The following is a 13,847-nucleotide window of genomic DNA, read 5'->3' as shown; positions in this document are numbered from 1 at the left end:
TAATTTAGTAACCATTATCCTCTTGTCTCTATTTTTGTCCCTTTTTTGCTAGTTCCTCGTATGTGAATCGAAAGATTCTAATCTTTCCATCAAATATGCATTCTCCACTTTCATTGTATCTTGGCCTTGCTATTGCTGATGTGAACATTACCTAGGAATGAATTTGCTTGAACTTGCAGATCTGTACATACCATTCTTTTCCCGTTCTAGATATATTATCTTGCTTTTTTTATTAGATAAAACCATTTCTCATCTAAGTGCATCAAATCAAAGATTGGATAATACTCTGTTTTTGTCTGAATATTGTCCCTAGTGGGTAGATTTAAAATCCATGACAATCTTGTCTTTTTATGCACTTCACTTAGTTCCGGATGTAAGACATTTGTGTGTGGCTTCATGACATCATTCTTCACCATTCTGTGACATGTTGTTTTTTATATGTTGAGCTAGCTTCCTAGATCCTGAATGCAAGTTCTGCCCCCCATGTGAATCTGCTTGATTGCATCTTGATCAACTTGTACTCTCTTTTTGCCATAGTTTTGATACTTCGTGTTGACATTGTACCTCATTGATGGATCATTTTACTCTTTGATTGATCTCCATATTATGCTAATTGTTTGTTTTGACACTTTGAACTTTTTTGTAGCTTCTTGGACTTCACCTTTTAGAAGTGTCTCCATCGTTGAAACACTGAGCAGAGCATTGAGCACTTGCATCTTCTGTGAGCTGCGGAGCCTAATTGCCTTTGGCTAGTGATGTAAATGCTCTGAACCAACCCCCTGAACCCTGCCATGGTAAGGAATGAAATATTATGGGTCATCTCTGTTGTCTTTTATCAATTCTGTGTTTTCTCTGAGAAATCCCCATGGTTATTCCATGTTATTCTGTTGAGATCAACGTAGGACCCAAAATATTGCATTTGTTCATTTCTTCCACTATTTCTGGGTCTTTTTTGTTTGAGATATCATCATTTCTATCCCCTATTTCTCGGCTAAGAATATGAATGTGAGATCTAGAATATTGCATTTCTTCTTCTTCCATTTCAAGAGCTTCATTTAAGTAAAAAAACTAACTAAAATCATTAATGACATGTGCAATGAGGCAATTGAGAGAGTGAATGCTCTTTTTTTTTGGAATGTGTGTGGAATAAGCGCTCTTTTTTTATGTATATTAGTGGAATAATAAGTAAATGCTCTCTTAATATATTCAATGTAAACGAATGTAAAAAAAAGTATTTTGGACATGAAAATATGTAATAAATGTTGTGATCTATGTAAACAAAATATTTGAATCTTACTACTTATTAATTTTTATAATTATTATATTAAAATTATTTTATTTCTCTATACACATTTTTTAATTTTCAATAATATTTTAGTAGAATCATTTAAAGAAAATTTTATCTTATTTCATATACTAAAGTTTTATATAATAACAAATATTTATATCTAAAAAATTACGTAATTGCAACAAAAAAAAACCAAACCGTTGTTTGATTCTTTCTCAGCAAGCCAGTATTTTGTTGGAGATTTAAATTAATAAAACTTCAGTTTATGCAACCCACAACAAATATAATCTCTATACTCGTTCCTCCCTGCCTGGTACTCCTTCGCTATAAAACCAAACCAAACGGCGCCTTAGTCACCTTCCCGAAATTGTCTAGTCCTTGGATCCTTTCTGATCACCGGAAATTCGGATCAATTTTCGCTCTACGAATATGTAATCAAACACCGAAAATTCGATTGCCTACAATCCAACCTCGATTCCACTTTCAATTCACCCTCCAATCGCCCAACGTCGTTTTCGGTTAGGTTTTTACAGAGACAACGAAGCCGACGATGAAGGTTCATCCGGCGCCTAATAATCGGAACGTAACCCTCCGGTACGACGTTCCTTCGAATAATCGCCTCCTCCTCTTCCGGCAGAAAAAGCTCCGCCGACTCCCTCACATCTTCGCAAAGGTTCTTGAGCTCCCCTTCCGCGCCGACGCCGACGTCTTAGTCGAAGAGACCGGTGACTTCTTCCGCTTCACCGTCTCCGACACCGACGTCGCGCGCGATGTCCGCGCCCATACCGTGGAGATCCACCCCGGCGTCACCAAGATCGTCGTCAGGTCAGGTGAGGGCGGTGTCTCGGTCTTCAACGAGTTTGAGTTCGAGCTCGATTTGTGGAGATTCCGCCTCCCTTCATCAACAAGGCCTCAGCTGGCGGTGGCAAGATACTCCGATGGCGATTTGGTTGTGACAGTGCCCAAGGGCGGAGCTGCCGAGGAAGATGAAAGGCAGATACCGGAAGAGGTTTGGGTTGAAGGGAATCTTCTTCTTGTACAGTGATAAATAAAAGACATGATTTGGCTACTAGTCATCTCCTTGCTTGGTCCTTCTGTTCAGTTCTATCTGTAAGTGTAATGTGGAATCATTTCCTTTTGAATATGATTTCGTTTGTTTCTCTAATGCTCGATTCTTGCTAATTATGATTTCAATCCAGCTGCTTTCAGCTCTTACTTCCAATGGTGATTGAATAACCTGATAGTGTTTAAGGTTTATGATGTGAATTCCTCATTTTTATGAGTTCATTGAGGTTAGATTATGAAAGTGATGAAATGACCCAATTCCAGATAATGTAGATCTTCTTATCCTTTGTTGATCAAAGTCAAATACTACTGCAGATAGACAGGCATTTTTTTGCTGCTTTTCTTGAGAGTGGAATTATATGCTTTTTCATTGTGGACAGGTAGTGAAGAATCTGTAAATCTTTCAGCACGATTAATCAATATCACTCCATCTGGTTGTCTTTGCCTTGCTCATATGCATTTCTTCATTTTGCATCAAATTATTTCAAGAAGGTGTTTGCGTGAGTTTTATTCACATCCTCACCAATACTCAAGAGATTTATGCATATAATGATGTTTGTTTTGGGTAAACTTTATTGTTTGTCAGATTATAACAGTGTTAAGAATAGAATCTAGGGTTATAGGGGTACAAATTCCTGAGCTTAGTGCTCCATAAGATAAGTAGCAGAACTTAATTTAATTATAAGAAGGATACTGTAGTGTCATTGTCAGCACAAAAATGCTCCATACCATCGATGTATTGTGAGTCACTTATAGGTCCACTATCTTTCTGAACATGATTTTTCTATGGGTGCTTGTCTTTGATCTGATCTGTTGCCTAACTTAATCATGAATCTAAGCATGTAAAGAGCTGTGTACCTGAAATCAAAGATTATAACCTTATAATGAGAATTGGAGAACCACCACATACCAGTTTGAGTAATCATCTGTCTATTTTAGTGTGATTTTTGTACTGTTTCAGTTGTCTTGAAAGCCATTGTGTTTGTCTTTGAGCAATGTACGTTGGAGCTTCCCAGAAGTTGCGGCTAACTTGGCTGTATGCAACAGCTCCTTCTTCTGTTGCGTATTCATTTCGGCCTTTTTTTTTCTTAGATTTGGATGGTGAAGTTTGGTAGTGTGATCTATCCAGATTTTTGTTTGGACTATTTCTGGAGGAAGTGGGCCGGGTCATGGATATTGGGTTTGGTGTGATTTCGATGGATGGAAAACTTTGCTATTGTGTTGTGATCATCAAATAGACTGGGCCACGAGATCGAATCAAGTGCTATGATTTAGGGCATGTTTACCTAAATTCGTTTGTTAGGCATCAAAAGTCACGTCTTGTTAAGATAGGTCAAATATTATTTACTTTTTCCTCTAGATGATATTCTTGTTAATTTTCATGTAGAAGATCTTTACCTTATATATATATCTTGTAATCACTGTATAAAAGCATCCGCCTCCTAAATCAATACAAGGAATCATATTTTCCCATAAACATATCTCTCTAATTTATCATGGTATCAGAGCAGTTTGATTTTGGGATACACTTCAAGCCTTTCCAATTTTTTTTTCTTCTAAACCCTAACGACCACCACTCCTCGTCTTACCACCACCACTACCGCCCATTGTTTCCTCCTTTCTACTGCATTTTGTTCTCCGTAATACCTATATTACACGGGCCTTTGCCCGCATACATACCATACATAGGGCTTTTGTCCGCATACCTACCATACATAGGCTTTCGCCCACATACCTACCTTATATAGGACTTTCAACCGCATATCTAGTGGTCTCGTCCGTCTCAACAAAATGACTACCTAGTGGTCTCGTCCGTCTAAAAAAAATGACATACTTAGCGGTTTCGTCCGTCTTAACAAAAAGACTATCTAGCGGTCTCGCTCGTCTCAACAAAACGACATACTTAGCGGTCTCGTCCGTCTCAACAAAACGACATACTTAGCGGTCTCATCCGACTTCAACAAAACGACTACAACCTACGAAGATCGGTCCATCACGACTTCAAATAGATTTAGACATTTTTATGATTATAAACTGTATGTATTTTAGCCATATTTAATATTCTGTTGTCCAAGATATATAAGATAAAGATTTTGAGGGGAAGTGTTATATTGATTAAACGGTCTATCGAAGCTCCAACTTGAGGGGAAGTGTTAAGATATTATATGTCTTGTTAATCTGCCCTATATTTAATCATGCTCCAACTTGATGGGAGCATGATTAACAAGAATATCATCTAGAGGGGAAGTGTTATATTGATTCCTTGTATTCTATTGTCCAAGACATTTTTGTGATTATAAACTGTATATGTTTTAGCCATATTTAATATTCTATTTTTACTTAGCGGTCTTGTCCTTGTATTTAATATTCTATTTTAGCCATATTTAATATAGCGGTCTAAAGCATATGGCAAGGCTAAAAATAACTTTAGTAATTTATATTGATTAAACGGACTTGAAATAGGATTAAGGGCATGTTTGGTATTGATATCTAGATATCAGGTATGAGTATGAGATATCAGTCATACCCATACTTGTGTTTAGTATAATCAGTATATCAATATCAAACTAATGAGTATCATAATAATATTATAGTGTGTTTTTCATATCTCTCCAAAAATGAGTATATCAAGTATATTACTCATATCCATACCCATATCCGATATCTCATACCCGTACCCGATACCTCATACCCATATCTTGATACCCATACCTTATATCTAGATATTAATATCAAACGAGCCCTAAATGGATATCAATCAGAACATATAATTTGTGCGTTCAGGTTTTCTGTGTGTACAAAACATGCACACCTAGGTTAGGCGTGCATATTAGTGTATATTTAGTTATTTTTTAAATTCCATTTAATATTTTCCTTTATATTTTTGGCAAATGAACTAGTATGAACAAATATAATTACTTATCTTTTGGGGAAAAAAATTACAAGTTGTCCCATGGACGATAACAGAGTGGTAAATGAAGAATAGATCTATGAGATGCGGGCTAGTTGCCTTAGTCGGGGGATTAGTGGGCTTGTTAGTAGCGGCCCGACACCCTCGATAGCTCCGATGAAAAATTTACAGTATTTCTTGAAATCTTTTTGATTAAATTACAAATAGCTCTCATACGCCTACTCTTGTACTTAGCTAATGTACTAATTCTCACTTTATATTGGGCAATAATGGATTGAGCACACTTATTTACATCCATAACAAAGCCATCATGAATGATTTTTTTTGAAATACCAAACATTGTATATTATGCTCCCTACTGTCATGAGCTTGCATTTGAAGATGTTGTCATTCCTCTTTGTTTCATCACCAAACCACCTCCACCAGTCTATCAACTTCTATTTCCTGACTCCTATACCCTGCCATCTGAGCACAATATCCATGATCTTCTTAAAAATGCAACAACCTAAAAATGATCATCATCCTCCACTTGGTTGTTGCATAAGCTGCAAGTAGGATCATCTATGAGACCCCACCGAGCAAGTTTGCTTGCAGTAGAGAGTTTGCCTAAAGTGGCAAGCCAACAAATAAAGCTCCATTTAGAAGGCACTACATTACTCCACACCACATCAGTCCAAGAGTAGACATCATTATGTGATCTCAGCTTGTCATATAGTTTAGTAGTGTCCATCTTACCATTAGGTTTAGTAAGCCACTCATAGCAATTGACATTGTGTAGTCTGGTGATTTGCTTCCCAACACTAACCATGCTCTTCCATTCACTAGAGATGTCATCTTTCTATTCAATGCTCCACATATTATCATCCTGCAACAGATTGCATTTAGCCCGTTTAGTCCACAAGTTGTAACGCCCCAGCTGAATATCCCACAAGCTTTTGAATAACATGACTTTATTCCATTACAACAACTCCTTAAAGTTCAATCCTCCCTCCTCATATTGTCTGTACACCTTAGCCCAAGCCACAAGGCATCTCCTGCTCTCACTCTTACCAGCCTAAAGGAAGGATCTACAAATAGATTCAATCTTCCTCACCACCTTGTTAGGAAATTTGATAACTTGCATCCAAAATGTCATAAAGCCTTTGATAATTTGAGATCTACCACTGTAAGAAATATTCTTCATACTCCAACCGTTAAACAAGCTAGTGATTTTGTTAAACAAAGGGTGAAAGTCATCATAAGTCAGAGATTTACAATGTAGAGGCACACCAAGATACCTTATAGGAAAACTTCCTTGGGTGAATCCCAGAATCTCAATGCATTTAGAAATATCATCTTCCTTCAATCCTGCATAGAAAACCTTAGTTTTGGAAGCATTAGCTAACAACCTTAATTATTCCCCAAACTCAGTGAGACAATCTTTAACAATCTTGAGAGTAGATTGGCGAGGCTTGCACAGAATCATAAGATCATCAACAAAAGCCATACTAACAAGATTAAGTTTTTTGCACTCATGATGAAAATAGAACCCCTTCCTCTTGCTAATCATAAGCAGCTTTCTAAATAACATCTCCATAGCAATAAAAAACAAGAAATGAGATAGAGGATCACCTTGGCGTAGGCCTCTTTTACCATGGAAAAAACCTTTAGACACCATTGATGATGATAGAAAAACAAGTTGTAGACATACATTCCATGGTCCAATTGATAAACTGAGGTGGGAAATTCAAACACTTCAAAGCGTCTTCTATAAACTTCCCAAAGACACAATCATAGGCTTTTTCAATTTGAATGCAACATCTAGGAGACTTAGTACTTCTGATTTCCTTGGCAACCAGAATATTGCGGGTTATCATACTCCCAGGTATAAAGGCTCCCTGATTCAAATCAATAATTCCCCAAGATAGTCCTTAATCATATTCACCAAAATCTTAGTGATAGTCTTAAGGATGGTATTACAACAAGCTAAGGGTCTAAAATCCTTAATAGAAGTAGGCTCATCCTTTTTAGGAATAATGTTGATAAATGCATCATTAGTCTGTTTAAGAATTCTTCCTCTCCTAAAAAAATCTCTGATAGCATTACAAACATCTTTACCAACAATATGCCAAGCAGAAGTGAAAAACTTGCTACCAAATCCATCAGGGTCAGGGCTTTTGGTACTACCAATGTCAAACAAAGCCTTCTTAATTTTCTCATCTTGAATTCTTCTACAAATGTTTCCATGAACAGAGTTGTCAATCACCTACCTTCCAGATTGTGCACCAGGCTTTGTTTAACATTAGCATGAGTCTTAAATAGTTTCTTATAAAAGCCAATAATCTCCTCTTCAATATCAAGGTCATTATTCAGGGTCTTTCCATTTTCATCTTCTAACAAGCAGATGGTATTCCTAGCTCTCCTACTCTTAATATTTCTGTAAAAAATAGTTGAGCTCTCCTCACCCAAGGTAATCCAGTCTATTTTTGCTCTCTGTGCAGTATAGCTATTAAGCTGATCAATTCTCAGTTCGAACACTTCCCCAGCCTTATTAGCAATCACTTGCTTATCCAGATTAAGAAAGTCATTCTGGAGATCAACATGGGCTTTTTGGAGGGCCTCAGAAGCCTCATCAGTCATAATCTCTAGCTTCCTATATCTACCTCTTTGCCAACCTTTAAGCACCTGCTTCATGTGCTTCAATCTATGCATCAAAATGAACTGAGCATTACCCTCCACAAAATAATCCCAATTATCAACCACCAGTTTAGTAAATTCCTAATCAAGAGTCCAGAAATTGTAAAGTTTGAAAGGGATTTTCTTATGATTAAGATCAGGATGAAGCTGAATAAGGCAAGGATTATGATTAGATAAAGCATCATCACCAAAGAAAACAGTAGAGTTAGGAAAAATAGATTCCCATTTATCATTGATAACCATTCTGTCGAGCTTGCAAGCAATACGGTTATCCCCACTCTGTTTATTGTTCCTAGTAAATCTGGCGCCCGATAAAACATGATCAGTCAAATGCAAATTGTCAAGAGCTCTCCTTAGTTCACCACTGTTAGCAGAATGAGACACCGGTAATTCACGCTTAGCAACCTTCTCACTCGAATCCAAAATACAGTTAAAGTCACATGTCACCATCCATGCCAAGTTTATATTGCTCTTAGTAGCATCGAGTTCATCCCAATTTTTTTCTACCCTCAATGCTGTTAGATGCATATATGAAGGTACAATAAAAGTTGTCTGAGCTCCTAATATCATAAATCATACAATGAATAAATTGCATGTGCACTTGAATGAAATCCACCTTGACCACTCTAGAGTCCTATCTAACTAAGATGCATCCCTTATTCTGCACATTAACATTGCCAAACACCTTCCAGTCACCAAAAACCTTCTTCCCAAACTCATCCTCTTTACCAAAATTCAACTTAGTCTCAAGAATGCCAATAACAGACAAATAATGATTCTTAGTAAACTGTTGCAAAAGCCTAATATTGTAAGAGTTGCAACAACCTCTTACATTCCAGGCAACCATTTTAATGTCTCCCATTACCACTATTCTCTGAGCTGCTACCACTCATCTTTCCCATCATATTGAGAATACTGCTGCCCTTTCCCTCTACCTTGTGCTTTCCTGCCTCCGCTATTATCCACTCTAATCTGAATTGTCCCTTTCACACTAATCACTTCTTTTTATTTATGTTTACCAGTCAACTCCACCTCCACCACATCAGTGCATTTCTGATAAGACTCAGTTATAGCTATGTCCTTCTCAACAATATCTTTATCATCCTTATCATCAACCACAACAACCACATCATGCTTGTCTTTATACCTGCATATAGCATGCCCAAATACTTGGCAATGATCACAACACCATGGCACCCATTCGTACCATACTCTTTATGTATACGTAACTCCTTCTAAGTCCTCTAAAACAACATCACCTCTGATCACATACTTCCCGCTCACCATGACCAACAATCTAGGGATCTTTCCTTCCAAACCAGCAACTGTATTTTCATCCATTTCTAAAGACATGCCTATTGAATTAACAATCACGCTTAACTTATACGTAGAATTAAACAGAGGGTTTAGATTTCGTAATTGAATCCACACTGGAACTTTATCAAAGCAAGACCAATTAGCAGGTTCTCCAACTTTCCATGCCTTGACCAAAAAGGAAATATTACCATTAATGAGCCACACCTGCCGTTTGATAGCTTTATCGTATTCAGATTGAGTTTTAAAGCGCAACAACCAAATTACATTCCGTTTCACAATAATCTTAGGTTTACTTTCACGCCGTACCTGATCGATGAAGTGTAGCATCATCTTCATTGGAATAGGTTTGCCAATAACCCCACCGACTGCCGTGAATCTCCATTTCAACTCTTCATCTTCGATTTTCAGATTTCTTGAACACATATGGTTTAGATCGGTCCACATCAATGATATCCGAGCTATGTAGCAATCCGAGAGTTAATCCAAGCCCCATAGCCTTCCTCACCATCGACGTATGATGCAGGACACTCTCATCAGCGCTATTAGCTGGCATTGACTCATCGATCGGTGGAACAGTAACATCGTCTTTCGAGCTATGGTTACAACAAGTTCTACCTTCACAATTACACTTTCCTTGACTCGACTTGTGCGAATTGGGTGTCACCACACCCCCTGCCCTGGCATGATCGCCGGAGAAGCCAATCCGAACACGCCGGAATGACGTTTCTTGTTTCTCAAGCTAGCGCAAGAAAGGAAGCGGAATTTTGCATTATAAAAGCTTACAAATCTTTCATGACAACTTGTAATTTTTAATATCAATAAAAATGATATATTTTAAAACATTTAAAACTAATAAAATGCTATTGAAAATAATAAATCTAATACTATGTTCGGATACAAATACATATTTTTAGAATAAAATTTTACCCAAATTAATGTAAAATTCTTTTTCATCTAAAATAATCTTATTAAAGTATCATTGAAAGTAGAAAAGGTAATATTATAAAAATAAAGTAAGTATTAGTATAATAACTGTAATGAGATAAATAACGTGAATGGAGTATTTGGTCTGAAACAAAAGTAGCCATACTTGAGTCGACACTCCTAGAACATTAGTGTAACGTAGTCCTCGTGGAATGCAATAATTTACCATGCTATCCAGCTATTACAAAAATAACGTGAGACGTGTCAGAAGCATATCAACGTGTCATAATTTAAGACGCTTGCTGGATGTACACGTATCCAGCTCTAGAAACATCAACGATACTTTATGCAAATATCTCAACGAGAGCCAAAATCCAAGTTTTCGTCCAATTTACAATCATATTTGTACAAGTCCAAGAGAGAAATGTTCACAAATAAAACTTAAAGCAGCTCAAAGATTATATCGAATCAGTACTGATGGATTTACGTAATGAGAATAAGAGCGGGATGGCGGCGCAGGAGCAGGCTCAGCGGCCGGTGGCGATCAAGTACGGCGACGTTTTTGAGATGAGCGGCGAGTTAGCCGATAAGCCGATCTCCCCAAGGGACGCCGCCGCCATGAAGTCGGCTGAAAACAGAGCGTTTGGGAAGACGGTGAGAGGTGGACCAGCTGAACTCATGGACTCTGCTGCATCCAAGAACCTCCAAGCTGGTCTAGTTGGCCCCGATGATGACTCCGGCGCCGTTCCTTCCGCCACTGACACCCATCAGACGGTACAGAATTCTATACTGCTGTATATAACCAAGAGCCTATGTATAACGCATGATGCAAAAGAAGTCTTTCTATAAGTAAGGTTACACTTAACAAGTAGAAGCAAATCTATAGTTTTGGTCTATAGATTTGCTGGGATGCCATATATTATGTGTTAAACAGTACACAAAAAATAGACAAGAGTCTTTTGCCATTTTGTTTTTGGCATGAAAAAAAAACCCTGACATTTTTGAATAATATGGTATGTGAGTAATGGTCTAGTTCAGGGTTGCCTTCTTCGCAGAAAAATCAGAACTCGTTTCGCGATTCTCCATTCAGAGAATCACAAAGTGTTGGATCGTTATATTAAACGTGATTCGTTCATCTTTGAATCATGATTCGCTACTATTTATAAATTCATTTATTTTTTCAATCAAGCATTTCATCCATTATTAGTTTAACATGCATTAATAGTAAGCTCATCTATGCTAAAAAAATTTAAACAAGTTACGGGAACATATTTATGATAAAAGGAACGCGTTTCATCCTTTATATTTTGGTCGCCCGGTTCACCGAACCGGAACTTCTAAGAATCAAGTTCCGGAACGTAAGTATCTATTCGCCATTCTCCATATATGAGGAGAATGAGGCAACCCTGGTCTAGTTACCATTTTAGCGTTAGAACTGTATTTTTGAAAAAGGTCTGTTCTTCAATATATGGTAAGCTACTAGAACATCTACAAGATTAGATGCCCGTGTTTATGAGTTCACGAGTCTTTGTCATGGTATGTTTCAGAGGGGTTCCGGATCTATGTTTGTTTCTTGATTTGTTTGAGCTCAATTAGATCGTCTGTCATGCTGGTTAATATGGGTGGCTCTTTGGAAATAGTTTTGGACTTAGCCACCATGATGGTGCAGCTGATCCGTTTGTTAAATGGAAACTCAGCCAAGCCATTTATCATTTGAGGGGTGGGAAAGAATGAGGCTCATCATATTGTAGGTAGAGAAAATGATTTCCACGATCCCCTTATTTATCTATCCATTTGATTTTATCATGATCGCTATTCGCCAATATCATTTTCAGTGGACATCAAGTGTTTATTAATCCTGAAAATGTGCATATATTAGGGGGATTATGTGCACAACGTTGATAACTAATCATATATTTAGTGCATGATCTCTATAGCCTTCATTTTAATTGTAATTACATGTCCTACCCACGTACGCAGGAAGGGGACCTGGACCAGCCGATCACAAGTGAAGGGACGGCTGATACGGTGGTGATGGCAACAAATGAGCCTCAATGATCTCCATTGTATTGTTAGCCATATGCATGTGTACGCACAGTGTGGTATAGTTTATGAACACAGATCAAACCTTTGTTTTTATAGCTGCACACCACAATAACGTTTTGAGTACTGGTCATATCACTAATGTTTGTAACTTGCAGGGGTTTAATGAGAAAAGCTAATTGTTTGCATTAGATACTACTGGAAAAACTTGATTTAGCCACGCGTAGGTTAGGGACGGATAGCAGCCGTGGTTAAATAGCCATGGAAATGGGGACGGAGAGCATAATCCATGGCTAGAACATGTGGGGACGAAATACGGCCATGGTTGAGCAGTGGCAAGAAATTAACAGGGACGGAACCTGCCACGGTTGAGCAGTGGCCAACGTCATGTATATTTAGCCACGGATGTCCGCCACGACCAAGTAGTGGCTGATTTAAGCCCAAGCACTTGTTCTATTATATTTAGCTACCCAGTAGAAAAGCTCGACTTTTGAAAAAAATATAACTTAATTAAATCTTTTATGTAGGTATGTGTATTATCATGCCAAATAAAAAATATTAATGTTAATTAATTTTTTTAATCTCAGTTTTCAATGAATATCGAGAATACTATTCTAACTAATCCAGAAAAGTTTTATTTAGAATATTTTTTTATTGTGTATCTATGAATATATATTAGAAAAAATTAAAATAAAAACCTAGTATATTTGTCGTATCATCCACGGGTAATATAAAAATCTAATATTAAAAGTTTTATGAGAGATTTAAAATAAGCTATATTATATGATAAAATGATTAATAATTATTAAATAAAAAATTATGATATATGAGGAAAAATTAATATAATTTAAATATATTATTTAAAATCATAATTATATGTGTAATCTAAATACGATATAGATCAAACTTTGGCCATTTAGATTTCGAATCATAACAATAAATTTCATTCGTTAAATTTTATTTATGTAATTAAATCGTTTTTTGTTAAAGTTTAATAAAAATAAATTTCAATATAGTTGTTTAGTTTGGTAAAAAAATATATCAGGATTCAGTTTATAATAACATGAAACATAAATAATAAAATATAATATACTGCAGGATTTTATCTTTAAAGAAAATATAATCTATAAATTTTTAATTAAATGTCAAAATCTATGCTTGATTGTAGTAACTAATTTGAAAAATAAAAAATAACCTAAGTTTAGGAAAAAAATGATTATAATAATTATTAAGTAAGTTTTAGAAGAATCAATTTAATTTTATAATTAATTTAAAGATCTAAATATCTTATCAATTTATTTCTTAATTTTAGGATTTTATTTGGTGGAAACAAAAACCCTCAAATAAATAACACCAAGTTTTGGATTTTCGGCTAATCTTGGAAGTGCTGAGTGTTTATTTAATATCAGTACTATGAATCAAAATCATGTCATCCAACATATAGAAAATGTTGGGTTATAGGGACTAGGCAACTCATTTCATATCCTTTGTCTCGTCAGTTTTAATGATAATAAATAAATTATTATTCTAAAATCTGCCTTGAATGAGTTATTGCAGGATTATGATATAGCTTACATTTTAATCATGTTCAAGGAGAAGAGTTGCTTTATCAAGTTCAAACCC

Source organism: Phyllobates terribilis, unplaced genomic scaffold (assembly GCF_046119375.1).
Source record: "Phyllobates terribilis strain yellow unplaced genomic scaffold, ASM4611937v1 Scaffold_4138__1_contigs__length_64608, whole genome shotgun sequence".
NCBI classification, from domain to species: domain Eukaryota; kingdom Metazoa; phylum Chordata; class Amphibia; order Anura; family Dendrobatidae; genus Phyllobates; species Phyllobates terribilis.
This window is presented reverse-complemented; position numbering follows the sequence as displayed.